Source organism: Camelus ferus, chromosome 3, assembly GCF_009834535.1.
Source record: "Camelus ferus isolate YT-003-E chromosome 3, BCGSAC_Cfer_1.0, whole genome shotgun sequence".
NCBI classification, from domain to species: domain Eukaryota; kingdom Metazoa; phylum Chordata; class Mammalia; order Artiodactyla; family Camelidae; genus Camelus; species Camelus ferus.
In genome coordinates, this window is record NC_045698.1 from 1,711,650 (window position 1) to 1,729,451 (window position 17,802).

The window sequence follows — 17,802 nt, forward strand, 5'->3', positions numbered from 1 at the left end:
CAAAGTCTGAGCTTCACCACCACTGACTGTTACTTGTTTTACTGACTGTTCAGAATAAAAACCAACCATGATTCCCTCGCGTATCGCCTCCCATGAGGCCCCCCCACGGCCACGGCCCTGTTCTCATTCCCTTGGCGAGAACCCGAGACCACGGGCTGACACAGGCAATGTCCCCAGCGTCCCTCACGCACGTGACACAGGAGGCAGAGTGACATGGACCTACTTTGATGTCTTTGGAGTAGCCAAAAGATTAGCATAATTTGACAAGGCCGAAACCAGGAAAATGGAGATTGGTTAAGGAAGAATTTTAATAAAGACTGAAGCTAAGCCACGATTCTGGGTTTGCAATCCCCCAGCGTGGCTCACCGTTCAGTTAAAATGTGAGGAATACGGGGGCTGCTGCTGGGTCGGTAAAGGTCTGCACGCACGGGTGTGTCTTTATGGCTCACCTCCATGCAACGCGGCTTGAAAGCACAGTTTGTCATTTCTTCCCAAATCGACACGAGGTCTCCAGCCATGAGATCGCAGGGACGGGATCTGGTTGGACACTCGCTGCAGAGTCACCCCGAGGTCCTCCGTGCGGGAGGCACAGACACGACCTGAGCAGCCGCACGTCTTGCTGAGAGCACCTCCGCTCTCCCGGGTTCGGCTGAGAAGCCCAGCACGTGCAGGGGGGCTGGGGCAGCCGCGGGGCAGCCCCCCTGCGGAAAAAGCCTCGCCCACCCTTGGCTGGGGAAGGCCACCTGAGGTTCAGTGACCTGAGCCACCGTGAAGAAGGCACCCTCCACTGCAGCCAGACTCCAGCACCTCTGAGCCCCAGCTGGCAGGCTCACGCGCGCAGCCCGGGGCGAGGGCACCTGCTCACCCCAGCGCGCCCTCACCCCTCGTCTGGTGGCCGACGCGCGCGCGGCGTCTGCGAGGGTGGCCCACCCAGCTACTGTCATCATCCCGGGAGAAGTTGTTCCTCCACTAACTGGTGAACAAGTTACTGTGATTTAGCCAAAGTCTGCTGTCTCTAGCTTAAAGGCTCACAACGTTCTGAAGGCGCCACTGCTCTTCCTGCTGGGGCGGGCCCTGTCCCCACGGGAGCAGGGAGCTCAGCTTCGGAGAGGACGGCGAGCACAGTCTGGTGGGTGTGAGGCGCACCCCTCGGGTCTTCCCTGTGGTTTTGCATATTTGCAATTTGAAATATTTATACAGTAGGAAAACAAAAATGTTTTCTTAAAAACATCTGCTTGCAGACCATAGGTTTCGGCCTCCTTTTCTGGCTGGAGACAGAAGAGATTCAGGGGCTGCTGTCCAGGGCCTCCTGGCTGCAGGTGGGTCCCGGCAGGTGTTTGCTGGGGAGTAGGTCGCCAGGTCCCCAGGCTGCACAAATGAACCCCATCAAACCATGTCGGCAGAGAGATCCGTCAGGAAGGCAGCCCTCTGCGCGTCGGCGCCGGCCGCTCCTGGAGCTGGAAGAAAAGCCGGTGGCTGGCTCAGAAAGGGACAGAACCTCGTGGAGAGGAGAGGCGGGGAAGCTCCGGACTCAGCGCCAGGCCGTGTCCTTGACGGAGGCTGAAGAGTCCTTCAAAATGCCAAGAGGCCAAGACGCTTGGTGAACAGGAGACCTTAACATCATGTGTTCCCCTGATCTCACGATGCGAAGCCGGCAGGTCCTCAGGGGGCCCCAACAGAGCTCTCTTGCCTTTCGCACAGCTGTTGGCGACATTCAGGATTACGGTTTCCCTTCAAACTGGGTCCTTGAAAGATTACAATCAGCACAGCTTATCAGATGACCCCGGATGGGGATTCAGGATGAGGAGGAAAGAAAGAAATGTGGTTTTAAACTACTGACACTTTAGGGTTGTCCGTCACCAAAAAATAACTTGGCTTACCACACGTGCTGGGAGAGCTGGTCCGGCAGTGGGACGCTGTCACGGCAGAAACCCTGAAGCACGCGGCCCTGATTGAGGGGAGCTTGTAAGGGTGCCAGCCCATCTGTGAAGGGTGAGATGCCTTATAGAACGCTCACCTGCAGCACTTGAGTGGCATGTAGCACGTCTGATAGACGGAAGAGCTCGCAGGGTGGCAGGTTAGCAGCATGAGCCAGTTTTTTTTTTTTTTTTTTGACTGCATTTGACATAGTACTACAAGAAAGATGTGAGTTCAGAAAAAAAATGAGGAATAGAGATTAGAGTCCAGAAATGAAGGGGCTTTCAGAATTGGAAGGTACGGTTTTCTTCTCATCAAGGCATGGCCACCAAGCCCTTTGTTAGAACTGCTGAATAGATGAGGGTACCGCGGAGCAAAGCCACGTTCCGACGGGACAGAATGTCTCAGGCGCACGACTGAAGGTGTGTCTCTTCCGTCAGAGCCAGACAGGCTCAAGGAGACGGACAGACAGAGCCCCAGACAGAGAACTGACTTGGGGGGCAAAAGAGCAAAGGCAGAACTGCTCTAAGTCGGTAGGAAATTAGCACAGAGACCCGCCTAGAATCAGAGGTAAGAAATCCATTGTTTTCTGTGCTCCGTTTTTGTCCTGTTTCTTTAACTTTGGTAGGCTATAGATGATATTTGGCATTTTAACCGCTTTCACGTGTACAGTTAGTGGCTTTACGTACATTTACATCATTGAGCTGAGTCACCACCACCCCTCCCCAGAGCTTTTTCATCGTCCAAAACTGACGCTGAGCTCACGACACACTGATTCCTCATCCTCTCTCCCCAAGCCTCTGGCAACCACCATTCTTCTTTCTGTCTCAATGAACTTGACAATTCTTACAGATGAAATCATACAGCATTTTTTGTTTTTTTTTTTTAATATGGCTTTAATTGAAGTATAATCAGTTACAGTGTGTCCATTTCTGGTGCACAGCATCATGTTTCAGTCATACATGGCCGTACATATATTCCTTTTCAGACTCTTTTTCATTATCGGTTACTACAAGGTACTGAATACGGTTCCCTATGCTCTACAGTGGAAACATGTTGTTTATCCATATTACATATAGCAGTTATTATCTGCAAGTCTCGAACTCCCAATTTATACCTTCCCACCCGCTTGCCCCCCAGGTAACCATGAGCTTGTGTTCTGTGTCTGTGAGCCTGTCTCTGTTTTGAAAATAAGCTCATCTGTGTCATTTTTTTTTTAGAGTCCACAGATAAGTGATGTCATGTGGTGTTTGTCTTTCTCTGTCTGACTTACTTCACTAAGTGTGATGATCATCCGTGTTGCTGCAAATGACATTATTTTACTCTTTTTCATGGCTGAGTAGTATTCCATTATATGTAATATTTTTATGTATATATATCTCTCACAACTTCTTTATAATCATCTTTCAATTGACATTTTGATTCCATGTCTGGCTATTGTAAACAGTGCTGCTATGAACACTGGGGTCAATGTGTCTTTTCAAACTAGAGCTTCCTCTAGACACATGACCAGGAGTGGGATTGCTGGGTCAGGAAGCAGACGGGTATTTATCCTTTTGAGAACAGCTTATTTAACATAACGCCTTCACGGCTGATCAGTGTTGCAGCATGTGTCAGAGTTTATTTTTAAGACAAACGTATCCTGCCGTATGGATGGACCACGGTTTGTTGATCCATCCACCTCTCAGTGGGTACTTGGGATGCTCCCACATTTTGGCTGTGCTGCTTTGAACACGGTGCACAGATATGGCTTCTGATCTTTGTTTTCAATTATTTTGAGCATCCAGCCAGGAGTAGAATAGCTGGGTCACATGGTCGTTTTAATTTCCACTTTTTGAGAAACTGCCACACTGTTTTCCACAGTGGCCACAGCATTTTACATCCTCACCAACCAGGCACAAGGAATCCAACTTGCCTACATCCTTGTCAACACTTTGTTATTTTCTAGAATTTTTTGGTGGAAGCCATTTTAATGAGTCTGAAGTAATATCTCATTGTGGTTTCAATTTGCATTTCCCTAGTGATTAGTGACACTGAACATCTTCTCATGTGCTTATTGGCCGTGTGTATATCTTCTTTGGAGAAACGTCTGTCCGAGTCCCTTGTCATTCTGTAATCAAATCATCTGTTTCTTTGCTGTTGAGCAGTATGTGTTCTTTACACATTCTAGATATTAACCCTTTGTCAGATATGTGATTTGCAGATATTTTATTCCATTCTGTGGCTTGCCTTTTTACTCTGTCTTTTTATTCTGTGCCCTTTGATAAACACGAAAACTTTATCAGGCTTTAAAGCTAATTGTCCTTTCAAAGAAACTAGAAACGAAGAGGAAAGGGCTGTAGAAAGCACCTGAGATTGCGCACGAGACTCTGCATGTAAAGCACCTACCAAGCTGGTCTGATGGGTGTTAGTTTTAGTGTATCTTTATTCTAATAATAAAGCCATTGCTCTGAAAGTTTCTTTTAGAAGAACTTTTTAAAAAATTTCCTTTTGGAATCATTTTATAAAACACATGTTTAAAATTGCAAGGATAATCGGCCTCATTATTCATAAACACATTTTATTTTAAGACACCAAATAAAACAGTACTGCTCTCTTGGTTATGGATTTTGCATTTAAATTTTCTTCACCTGCTAAGTGTTAGGAGACTTTGGGCTGGTTCTACATAGTAAATCAACTCCCAGCCAGAGAATGTTTGCTGGCACTGAAGGACATACAACCATAATACGATGTACATTCTGACTATTCTGACCTTCAGTACCACAGCTTAAAATGGGCCTTGGGTTTAATGTGCCTTCCCATTGGAAACATCTTTCTTAAGAGAGAAAAATATAAATTTAAAAGCATAATTCAGGGGTGTATAGCTCAGTGGTAGAGCGCATGCTTAGCATATGTGAGGGCCTGGATTCAATCCCCAGTAAAAAAATAATAAATAAATAAAATAAAAATAAAGGCATAATTCATGGATGGTCAATGAGCACACAGCAGCCTTCTCACTCACCTTGTAGAACTCACAAAACTCTACTGATCCTCAGTGCTATAACCGCGGTGTTGACACCCTCTGGTCTTCTGATGAGCCTGGCCACGGGCCATGTCTTTCTTTTTCCATCCTCTCTGCAGCTGAGTCACACAGCCAGCGTCACCCACCATCACCATCTGCAGGATTACATGACCAGCCAGATAGATGGATGGAGGGGCTTCAGAAACCCAAAGGTGATTTTGACGCTGCGCCACTGTTGAGCTGATGACTGGCATCCTCTTTCAGCTGCAAAGCTCTGTAGCAACCTAAGAAGGAGAGAGAGTTATTCATTTATTCAACCAATAACTTCCAATCTGGCAAGTGTTCCATCCTGGAAATTCAGTGTGCCTGGATAAACAGCGATCCGGTCAACCTGACGACTACGTATGTTGCAATGGGTGCCAAGGCCCGTGCCCTTCTCCTTGCCGAACTGCTGCGCACCTGGACGGGTCCCGTTTGTGTCTGTTGTCTGAAGATGGATCGTTTTGACTGGTTGAGATCACCCAGCCAATCACTCAGTTATGGGCTTCCTCCAAGACGCTTTGCATAACTCAATCCAAAATCACAGCAAAGAGCGAAGTTCTAACAAGCCGATTATTGGATCTGTGTTTTCTTGCAGAAGTACTGCCGCGTTAGCTTCGGTGCTTCTATTTTCGTTTTGTCCTAAGCTCCAATCCTTCAATAGTGATACACTGTGAGCAAGTAACTGGCGTGATTTGAGCAATGACACAGGACTCTCAGCCAAAACAAATTCAGACAAAGAAATGAAAGTCTGCCTCTTTGAAATGCTCTGAGTGCCCAAAGCCAGCGGTGCACATAATTATAAAATCCAAAGCCAGTGCATTCCTCAGCCGGCTCCACATCACAAAATCACCAAAAGCCAAGGAAGAACCAGATGGATGCCAGAGCCACGTCTCACGTGGCGTGATGTTCTCAGGGTGGCAGATCAAAGAGCATCTTTGGTAATGAAACTTAGCTTAAGCGGGAGTTGGTGAACAGACTTTGAGTAAAAGTTGATGAATGAGACGGTTCTTCTGGAAGTGACTCCAGAACCTGTTTATTTTTCATCCATTTCCAATGGACAGAAGCACGCTTAGGGAGATCCGTAAATTATTCCTGCCTGGACACTGAGTAACAACTGGGTTTCATTCCATTTACAGCCGAGGTGGAAACTTGACCCCACAGCCGGCGAGCGAGCGAGCGGTGGCGGGTGACTCCCAGGTGCCGCTCAGCCACGCGGTTTCCAGGAGTCCGGGAGCAAAGGCAGGCAGCGAGAAGAAGGCGGTGCGTGGGGGCTCCGGGCAGCCAGGGACCATGCTTGGGACGGCTCATTTCCCTTCTGAGGTTGCCTCTCTCTGTGGTTTGGAGGAGAGAACGCCCTTTCCTTCACACAGCGTAGTGATACGTTGGAGTCCTAGCTGTGCTTCTTGTATATTTTTAACGGCCTTTTTGGCTTAAATAAAAGCTGGCAACCTTTCGCGCAGCCCACAGTACATTTATTTTAATGACTGGTTCTTAAAAATGTATAGGTTTCAATCCGTTCTCACAGAAAACAGTTTAGACTGTGGAGCAAGAGGGTGGCGTGGAGTAAAGCGGGCGGAGGAGACAGCGGCGCGAGGGGACGGGGGGGGGGGGAGGCGGGCCTTGTCGGGGGAAGGGGAGCTGCTGGGACGAGGCCACATCGCGTGGGCTCAGACTTTACGGACCGGACGGCTCTCGCTGGACCATTTGCATCTCCGCCCCAGGCCAGCCCAACATTTTGTTCCAAACACGGTCGTGCAGCACCTGGTGGGGAACAGCCATGGTTTGGAGAGACTACGGAGCAAATTCTAGGACATGGCTTCAAACAGATGACGAGATCTTGCAGAGGGAAGACATCCCTGTTGACGTGGAGTGAAGACCAGCACAGATGCCCACAGACGTCACACCCCAGGCCGTGGCCTTGTCCGGCCGAAGGTGCACGAGTCGGAGGGACCAGGTGCTGACAGAGCGGCTGGAAAGCCAACCAACCCCACCAGCGAAGACGCGGCTGCGTGCCGGCTGTGGCGCTTCCGCTCAGCCCCGCAGACAGCCTGCCCCGTTACAGCAGCCGTGGCAGAGTCGGCAGACACAACACAGAGTGGGGCTTCAAAATGAGCAGCTTCCAAACTCCAGATCCAGACCTCCTTAGAAGGCCTTGTGGTCTGACTCTGTGGCTCGCAGCTTGGAGGACTGGTGGGTGCCTTGACGGACATGCAGAGGCTCACGCCGGAGACCAGCTGGGCTCACCAGGCTCTGCGGCAGAGCAGACCGTGTGCAGTGAGCTCGCTCATACCATCACGCTGCTTAGATGCCCAAATTCTGTGTTAGCTTGTGCTGAGGATTTAAGAGAAGGGAAGGGTGTGTTACCCAGAAAAGGCTCAGCAGAACGAGGGTTTTGGAGCCTCAGTCTCCCGGTTTTACCCCCAGGTCATGTCATCAAAGAAGTCACACAGGTCATGGAGTTACCAAGGAAGGGTGCCTAGCCCGCTGCTCAGCCCAGCACGGCTGCAGATGGGAACCTTGAAGACGAGGGGCCGGGGGCCTGGCCTCTGCAGGGACAGCCAGTGTCGCACAGAGAGCAGAGATCTCCCCAGCCTCACAAAGTGTGGGGGGGGGGGGCGGCCAAGGACCGTGCTCTGGGGAAGCTCCCGCCTCGTTAGCCAGAGGTCCTTTCTCCCTGGCAGCTGGAAGGAAGCCCATCCCTGGCACCCTGCTTACAAGAGGGGCTTCTGACGGGCTCAGCGAGATCGAGGACACTTTGTTCAAACAAGTCCTTTGCGTGTTGTCTCCCAGACACAGTTCCTTTTTTTTTTTTTTTTTTTCCCCAAATGAGCTGATGGAAATCAGAAAGCAGAAAAAGTGCACAGAAGTTCCAGCACCCACCTCCTCCCCGGTCCCCTGGCGGCCCCGCCCTCTTGTCTCCTCCTCCCCCAGTTCTCACCCTTCAGAGACGCTGATGTCTTTTCCTGTGGACTCAGAACCCCTCCCACTCTTCCCAGAGCAAGACGGGGCAGAACGAAAGAGTAAATTTTGCTCTGCAAATCTGATTTAGAATTTTCAAGTTTTAAAAAAGTGCTATATGTTTATCAAAAGTAATACACGGCACGGTATATCTCAGTGGTAGAGCGCATGCTTAGCATGCATGAGGTCCTGCGTTCAATCTCCAGTACCTCCAAAAAAAAAAAAAAACTTTTAAAAAGTAAAAAAAAAAAAAAAAAAAAGAAATACCTAACTACTGTATATAAAATAGATAAATAAGAAGTTTTTACTGTAGAGCACAGGGAACTATATTCAGTATCTTGTAGTGGCCTATAATGAAAAAGAACATGGAAATCAATATACGTGTATATGTATATGCGTGACTGAAACTTGATGCTGTGCACCAGAAACTGACACAACATTGTAATTGACTATACCTTCATTTTAAAAATTTTTCCAAAAAAAGTAACACAGATAATAATAATCAGATGGTGACTAAGAAGAAAGGGGAAATCATCCTTTTAGCGAATGTGTACATTTTGGATTTAAATACATCTTGTTAATTTCCTCCAGAAAACCTGCATCCTGGGCTGTGACCTGACACTGTGGACAGTGCCCACCTGGTTGTCCCCGTTAATGAAATGTTTGCCAGTTTGAAAACACGGACTTTTCGTTTCCACGTCACCGGCGCTTCCTGCCGTCAGCGCGCAGCAGAGCTTCGGTGGGTCTGAGGCCCCAGGCGTGGCGGCTGCTCCTCCTGCGTCTGGTCTCGAATTGCTGAGTGTGTATCCCCTTCTCAGTTTGCCTTAAATGTCGTATTTTTTTTCATTTTATCATTTCCTCTCTCTTGATGTTTGTTCTTTTTTGCCCTGGGAAGACTTTACATTTTTATTAGTCAAGTTTTTCATTCCTTGTCAGAATAATTTCAATCCATATTTAGGAAGCTCTCCTCGAAAACCAGAGCAACCTAACGAAAATGCCCTTAATTTTCTCCCTAAACTTCTGTGGTTTGTTTATTTATTTATTTACTTATTTACTTATTTATTTATTTACTTATTTACTTATTTATTTATTTATTTATTTATTTATTTATTTATTGTATCTGAATGTTTTTACCCACCTTAAATTTATTTTCGTGTAAGATGCATAGTTATATTTTATCAGATGAATTTTTACATTAAGATTTTTCTATTTGAGGTATTTCTTTTTCCCAAATGTGTAGCCAAGAGTTTCATCATGGAGTAAATACCCCATGATTTTCTGGTCATGTTTTCTGGCCTCCTTTGTAATTTGTCAGCTGCCACTCTGTTTTTTATCTTTCCTCGGACAAGGAATTCAATTCCATTCTTTGTTCTGTTTTTTCCTAGACTAGCACTCGGTGATTTTAATCACTGGAAGTCTTTCGTAAAGTAATATGAATAACTCTCAAAGAATTGTTCTTAAAATAAGTCCTCTACAGATAAAACTAGGTAATGACTAATGCAGAAGCAGACTAAGCCAGTAACAGGAGAGTGCAAGAGGAGCGTCGGCACCCGCAAGCCGGAAGGAGACGCGGGAGCCAGGGCTGTCAGAGGCATGTTGACACAAAGGCGGGCGAGATCAGCGACACCGAGGACAGGATCCGACTCCACGGAGAGCGCCAAGGATCTGAGTCAGCGAGGCGACGTCACGGGGCAGCTGCGATGCCGTGCACCTCGGGTTGGCAAACCGACTCCACCTGTGCTGGGTGGGCAAGTCCTGGATTAACACAGCCTCTAGTGGAGAAGACTGAGGGCCTTCACGCACCGCAATTCCAGCAGCAGCCATCAGGGCCATTTCGGGCAGCAGCAATAGAATTAGCGTCTCCACGACGGACAGGAGGCACGCAAGTCAAGTCCCACTCCGTGCTGAGCACCCCTGCTCCCCCACAACTTCTCCACACTGGACGCCCAAACAGCAGCCCCTTGGGGAGGGGACTCAATACATATTTTTGGAAGTGATAATCTCTGTCTTAAGATTAGCACTTGCTGACAAGTATTTGTGATTTTAGCATGTTCTCTCAAAACTATGTTTTAGAAAAATAACCCTTTTACCAACCAAAACTATGACATTTTAATAAGGAGACCACTACCCACTATCTAAACACCTTTTCAAAAGTTGTTCCTAAGGATATTCCGTCTTCATTTGCATCACAGAGGCTGAATGCAGGTGGAAGGGAGCAGAGGCATTCTTACCTTCCACGACAGTGGAGCGCAGGCAGCTTCTCAGGAACGACACGTATCTCAAAAGTTACAATTTAATTGGCAGCACAAAATGTTACAGTTGATAATGAAATAGAAGACACTACAGAAAAAAAGGAAAGTGGTAAGAATATAAATCTGGAAACACATCTGAATCTCTAGAAAATAAAAGAGAGAGACTAAAGCAATTTCCCCCCTTGGTTTGAAAAAGGGATTTAGTTTAGGAAACAAAAAGAGATAAAGGGAAAAAGGAAGAGGAGCAGGAAGTGGAGAAACAGGGAAAGAAGGATCACACTGGTCTCTGGAAATGCCAAGAAGTGGATGCTTAACCAGGGAAATACCAAATGAAATAACTGCTCCAGCTTTTCAAGACCCCTCTATGCTCAGCATCCTGAGCCTGGGTCCACGTCTGCAGGCATCCCAGAGGGTGAGCTGCCCTCAGTCCCAGCTCCACAGCCAGGGAGGGAGGCCCAGGGGTTAGAGCAGCCTCGTGCCCCCACAGCGCCCACCGGCCCCGGGAGGAAGAGGAGTCGTACCCAGTGTTGAGTTGAAGCCTGAACCTGCTCCTGGAATCAGCTTCAGGGACGTCAGCTGCATGAACAGGACCAGCTGAGCTGCTTCTGGCTCGGCCTGGGGACCTCACCCCGTGCAGAGCGCTGTGCTTTGGGACTTGCAAATGGACTTCTGCAGTCCACGCCATTCGTACGCTGAAGACTGCTCCTCTTTGCCACAGACGTCTTTGCCCGCTCCTGGGATGACAAAGGTAGCCGCTGTGAAAGCCGCCTTCGCTGTGAGCCCCGTTGATCCAAGTACTCCCTCTGAGAGCCCGGGGCTGGGGCCTTTGGAGCAGAGGTCCTCGGACCTTCTGGGGCTGCGTCTGCTCTGACTCCTCCCGCTGGCTGTGGGTGCCTTAAAGCCTTTCACCCAGACATCAAAGTGCAGACACAAATACGGTCCATCTGAGATAAAGTCACACAATAAGCAGAGCCACGTGCTCACTCCGGCCCAGACTTGTCATTATTTCAGCCAAGTCCACACTCCTCTCAGCTCCGCTGCTCAGAGGCTTGAGGTGACTGATAAAAGTAACGCAGTTGCTCGCTTACTTGTCCAAACACAGTGTGGAAAGTGTCAGGTTGTACTGCAACGTATAATTGCCACGAAAGTACATGTATGTCAAGTAAACAGTTATAGATAAAAGAAAGTCATTGTTCGGAAGATGGATTAATTAGTATTTAATTGCTATAAGTTGCAATTAATTCATTAATACTAGGAATGCAAGCTTGTAACAAATTAGTGAGGAACAAAAGAAGGCAACAAGGAACGTGAGGTCTCCTGCCAAATCCATAACCCGAGAGAGCGCCCACCACCCCCAGCCCTGACTGCCGCTGGTCAGGCATCTCGAGGTCTTTGCCTTGGTCAAAACTCAGTTCCTCTAACCTCTAACCTCAGACATTCTTTCTAACCTCTAAAGTCATCTAATTCGGTATCCTGCTGACGGCTCACATAAAGGTGATGCAGAAGTGGGTGTCTCCAGCTGACAGTACAGCTGAACGTAATTGGCTCGCTGGGAGGAGGCATTTGGAAGGCACGTTTGGAGGGACACAAGCCCTCCCCACCTCACTGCTTCCATGGATGCTTCTGGTAGCTCTGAAAGCTCGGGCACAAACCCAGCTCTGTCCCTACCGGGGGACTGGATGTGCTGCCCATGGGCCTCATTTATCGCTCCTTCTGGCCCTGCCATTGGGAGTGGGGAGCTGGGCCACCCCCAGGGTGAAACATTCCCCCAGCCACACTGGCATCGCCAGGAGACCCAGGGGGACTCCTGCCCCATCAGTGGGCCCCCAGCCAGCTTCGCCTCCCACCCAGGCCCCGCCTTGGGCAGCCGCGCATCCTGGGCCCTGAGTCCGGCCGCTCCCTAGCAAATCAGAGCCCCACACACGACGGGGCTCCGGGCAGCAGCGCCGCCCACCCACTCCCGTCCACCCACCGCCTGCTCTTCCCGGCCTTCCCGACTTGTTTGCTGTCAGCAAAACAAGTGTGCGCCCTGCAATCCCACGGACAACAAAGCCCCCAGCGGCATCTCACGAGGGTGATGTCACCCAGGTAAAACTGCGCTGACAAGCTTTTAATTAAAGTTTCCCCACACATCTTTCCACGGGTCCCCGGAGCGATGATTCATTCTTTGCCGACTGCCAGCCAATTGTGAGTTGGGAGGGAAGTGTTTTCTTTTCAAAGCCCTTGCTGACAGCCAGAGAACACTCTGTTATACAATCTGTTTACGTTTTCACACACACTCACACATGGTCTCGCTCAAGGGGAAATGGCCAGGCAGGGCGTTCGGTGTGCACAGAAGTGATTAAATGTACCTGCTGCCGGGGTGACGACGGGGGGTCGGGGAGCATCTCCTCGATAAACAGACCCCCTCCCGGCCCCTCCCTGGCGTGGCAAGGAGAGACGGCTCCGGGAACACAGGCCCAGACAGGTGTGTGGACCCCAGCTGGATCAGGAGGGTGCTTGGGGTCACCCGGCGCGTTACCAGCAGGAGATGCACCCACGCTGTTGGAACAGCAGCTCCGTGCCTCGTGTGGAGACCCAGGGAGCAAAGCAGCTTCTGTCAGCACTGAAGGCACCATCCACATCTCCTTGTCTGAGAACCTGCTTCTGCGGGGAGGCGCCCAGGTGTGGGGAGTGGGGCCTGAGCTGGGTTCCCCTGGTCCCCAGTCCCTGTTCCTGCTGGTGGAGCTTCTGCAGAACACGAGGCCTTCCTCAGGTCCCTGCATCACCAGGACAAACTCTCTAAAACCTGGAGAGGGAGGGCAGGTGACCCGACCTTCTGTCTGGAGTATGAAAAAGCCCATTTTCGCAGTGACCGTCAGATGGGGACACTCTCAACTCTCCTGTCAGGGCCACCTAGGACCTCCCCGAGCCACTGGGCCTTCAGCCACTGGGGTCCCATCCTGGATGCGCCCCTTGCTGGAGGGGACACACCACACAGAAGCCTGGCCTCCCCGGCCTCAGGGTGAGGGTGGGAATTCCTGACCCTTGGGCAGGTCACCTCCCGACCTCAAAAGGTGTGAGTTTGCCGAGGCTCCCTCAGTCCTGGAAGGGATGGTCAGACACCTCTAAACTTGTGAACTGCTGTGACCCGTCCCCCAGAGCCCCTTTTGCACCTCCTGTCATTGCCCCCAGTGGTGGAGCAGGACGAGGGTTGGGAGCCTCAGGTCAAGTGTGTGTGGGCCCAGGGTGCCTCCAGGGACGTCTCACCTGGGGTTTCGCTTCCAGAACGCCCAGAAAGATTCGGCAGAGACTCACATTCTGATGGAAGCGGGTCCCTCACGCAGGCCCAGGACAGGTCCTGCTGCCCTCCCGTACCTCCTCCCGGCCTGTCCGTCTAAGTCATCTGTGAATTGGAATAAGAAAGTGTCCGCGTGTATATGCAGCCATCTGGAAACCTGCCCCTCCCCTGCCGCAGATGTGAGCGATGCGGGGGCCGCAGCCGTGGCCCCGGAGGGCGGCCCAGCACCGCACAGGCCAGGCCCTGCTCTCACCGCGCGGGGCAGGCTCGTACGCGGCACTGCCTTCGGCTTTCCTTGGCCACAGAGACCTGGTGCGACGAGGATCCGTCCGAAGTGAGCTGCCGTGAATAGCCACATGCTCTGTGCCCTCGACGTGAATTCCCGCTGGCCACACCCCAGCCAGCGACCGCTTCCCTCCCCTCCTGCATCTCCCTCGGAGCCAGAAACGTCAACCCGCGGACTGAAAAGAATCCTGTGTCACAGGGCCACCATGGGAGACCGAGCCGGGATTCACTGCACCCCTTCGGGGACACTCGGGAAGTCCATTGTCCTCTTCGCCGCCACGCTGGGGCAGGCGTCCTGCTCTGGGGTCTGACACATGGCCGGGCACCACTGGACCGAGGCCGGGAAGCAACATGGGACAGCTGGGTTGGACCTCTCCCGCCCAGCTCGGGCCCCAGCCTGCACGGAAGTGACCACAGGCGTCTGAAACAGCAGATCCTGAAACAATTCAAGCAAAGCTCACGGCTCTTCGAGGCGCGACATCACAACGCTGAGCCGGACGGGCCAGCCCCGCCCGCTGGAGCCCAGCTCTGGCCACAGACACCGAAACAAGCACCCAGGACGTCTGATGGGGCCGCAGGATGGAGCAGAGCGCCAGGGCCGGGGAGGCCGGAGGGGCTTGCGAGGCAGGAGGGGCCGGAGCACTGAGAAGGAATTACTCGTCAAAGGGAAGAGCAAAGAGGGCCACGCGGGGCACCAAGGCCAAGATGGTACCAGGAGAGGGAGAGATGGAGGGAGAAAGAGACAGATCACTCAAGCTTCTGGGGAGAGTCCATTGGGGGAGCGGTGAAGGAAGGAGGGGGCGAGGTTCCAGACGGGATGCAGAGCGGACCCGAGTCCCAGCCCCAGAGAATACTCCAGGGCAGCTGGCTTTGTCACAGAAGCAGCTGGAGCCCCTGGAAGTGGTGAGCAAGAAAGAGTGCATCCACTTCGCATCCTGGAGAGAACTTTCTAGTTGCTGGGTGGGCAGTGGATGAGAGAGGAGCCTGGAGGAGGCGGGGGGTGCTGGGGACACATCACAGCCCCTCCCTCAGAGTGGGAGGGGTCCTCTGAGACCGAGCAGGGCCCGCGAGGATGGAGCAGGAAGGCCACGGCTCAGCAGAGCCTGCCCTGTGGGCTGCCTGGTGGGGACTCAGATGTCTGACGAGCACGTGTGTGAACACGTGGATGGATGGACGGATTCCATCAGCGGATGAGGAGAAAACCCTTCGCCCTCAGCTACCTGGAAGTCTCCTGATCTGGAGCTGGCTTAGTGGATCTAATCTGGCGTAACGCTCGAGGCAGTTAAAAAGTCTCCCCTGCCCCCCCCCCTCCACCGCGCTGTGGGCTGCAGGTCCCCCCTCTTCCGTCGGAGGTGGCCGACGGCTGCCCCAACCCGCACAGCGACAGAGGCCCAGCTTACACGCCTGAGGCTCGTTTAAAGCACACGGGCAGCGCCCACCTTGCTCTGCTGAGCCCACCTGCTCTGTCAGCTCTAAGAGGGTCGACCGCATGGAAGCATTCTGGCTGCCAGTCCCAGCACCAGACAGCTTTGCTCAGATTTTCTTCAAGTTATTCCTGCCTCATCCTATGGATCAGCCCAAACTCCATGAATTTCTGTCCAGACATTGCAAATCAGAGACACGCCACCTTCTCAGTGGTCTGTTTAAATTCTTAACTCCCTGAATATATTAGCAAACGAAAAGGGTTGTTTATGCCCTTAAGCTGTAGGTGATTTGTTCTGCATCAGCAGGAAGGGGACGAGGATTCGGCCACTGGAGGAGAGATGCCACATTGCGACAGCCCAACACGCACTGGAATTGGGCCCTTGAGGAGGCTGTTAGCAGAAGCCAGGCTGGTGTCCTAAGGGGTGTCAATGAAAACTCCACAAAAAGTGAGGAAAAATATTATTAGAGGAAAGAAGACTCTTACTATTCAGGGGTGGAAATTTTAGCAAAATTATTGCCTGAAATAATGGAGAAAATATCAAATGCTTGCAATGACCTGAGGGATTTGGCCATGGGAAAGCTTAGGCAGAATGCTGGAAGTGCCAGCTGCTTTGCTTCAGCTGAGCATCACAAGGTAAGGGGAGGGGACGGGCCGCAGAAGGAGGTCTTCAGCTTTCAAGTGGAATTTAGAGGAAATACAAGCAGACAGGGCTTGCTGGCCCTGAAAGCAAACGACTTCCCACCTTCAGTCCCTCCGGGAGAGAGATTTCAGGCAGTTCTTCACGGGGTTTTTCAAACTAGCCCACCTTCTGGGAGTCTCAGTGCACAGATCCTGCCCGATCCACAACCTGGGTTTCTAAGACTCAAAGGCGGTTCCCCCTCTGCACGCAGGGAGCTCAAGGCAGCGGAGGCTCTCCCTTGAAAAGTATGTGGATGTGACTTCTGGCTCAGGGCACGAGCTATAAGATGATACAAAGGAAACCCACAGTGTTTTTAAAGAAATTGTACCAGGTTCAGCTGAAATAGTACAAAAACAGTACCCAGAAAAAGGGTGTTCGGGCAGGTGGTTGAGTCGGACGTTCAGTAACAAGCTCAGGTCATTTCTTGTAGAAAAGGAAGAATGGCCCTTTCGCACACAGTTCTGTAGACTGAGAGAAGCTGTGTGTACGGAAACACGCCCAGGAGCCTTGGCCTTGCGTGGACCCGAGCCTGTCGCCAGAGAGGCTGAGTGTGGCCTTGACCTGCTTGGCAAAAGGCTGGAGTGTGCGTAACTTGTGGCCAGAGGGCGGGCTGGGAGGTTCTTTGTCAAGGAGACGGCCATGAATTTCTCTGCTAGCCGCCCCACTGAGACAGAGGCTCTATTTCCTCTTCTCGAATCCAAGAAGGCTCGTAGTTGTTTGAGCTAAGGACACAGCAGGAAGGACATCTGTGATTTCTGACGCTGGTCCACAGAAAGCTGCCCAGGGTTCCCCTGCACACCGGGACCCTGTGCCCTCACGCGAGGGGCTCTGCTGGCCTGGGCGGCCGTGACGCAAAGGAGCCCAGGCAGCATGGGGCGGTCATCGCTCCCCAGGCTCTGGTCCCCGCTGAGACACGTGCACACAGGAGTCTCCAACTTCAGCCACAAGCCAAGGAGTGGAGGCAGCCACCAGGTGCTGGAGGAGGCAGGACGTGTCCTCTCCTGGACCCTCTGGAGGGAGTGTGGCCCTGCCCACACCTTCCTTTCAGACTCCTGGCTGCCAGAGCTGTGAGAGGATGCATTTCTGCTATTGTAAGCCACAAAGTCTGGGGCATTTTGTCACAGCCGCCCCAGGGAGTACGCAAAACAACCCTTCCTCCAGAAGTCTTGAGAACAAAGTGCCAGGGCCAGGTCCACGGTGACATCTAACCAACGTCAAATGCGATTGCCAATCAGCAGACTAGCCGACACTGGGGGGCTGGACAGCGGGGATGAAGGTGGACGCAGGAATACAAGATGCACCCTGGTGAACACGGCGTGCACACACAATGGCAGCGACAAACACAAGAACGCCAGGACCGGGAAGGTGAGGGGTGGTGGCCCCGCAGGGAGGGGTTAGCCTGGGGTTTGATTCGGCTCTCGCTCCACCCCCCTCCCCTGCCCAGCCTTGAGCAGGAAGAAGGGACCGGTCAGTTAGAGCGGCCAGCTCGACTGGAACTAGGACACAGTGACAAAGTCCTATCCAAGGCTTGGATGCCCACGACGACTCTCAGTGCCCTGGGACCACTGTCCTGCCCCCAGCGCTTCAGGTAAACACTGGGTGAGAAGGCCGTCGCTTCCCGTAAACAGACCTACCGTCTAAGACTTCCACCGTGCAAGCAGACGCCCATCCTGGGGCTGCATTCAGACTGGTGGGGAGCTGCTTCGTGCAGTCCCTGTGCCCCTGACGCAAACTCTCCTCACGACTTCTCGGGGAACCCTCCCTTCCTCTCCTGTCTTTCCTCCATCCCTCCCTCCCATTCTTCCTTCTTTCTTTACTTTCTGTCCTTCTGTCTTAATCCTCGGGAAGCTCCTAAGACAAACAGAAGGCGCCCAGGAGACACACTGTCCGTGCAGCTGTGGGTGGGCGGCCTCCTCCCTCCACCCTGCTGCTCCACGCAGGCCTCACGGTCACGTCGTGTCT

General features: G+C 51.9%; 1 long non-coding RNA gene across 1 annotated transcript; it reads right to left on the reverse strand.

The window, feature by feature from the left end:
• Window positions 1-9,091: 9,091 nt before the first annotated feature.
• LOC116660359 lies at window positions 9,092-11,586 on the reverse strand. The gene is made up of 3 exons (XR_004315798.1): window positions 10,692-11,586; window positions 10,150-10,258; window positions 9,092-9,653 (listed from the first exon to the last, which is right to left on the reverse strand). It is a non-coding gene; the product is annotated as an uncharacterized LOC116660359 (long non-coding RNA).
• Between the last annotated feature and the right edge of the window lie 6,216 nt (window positions 11,587-17,802).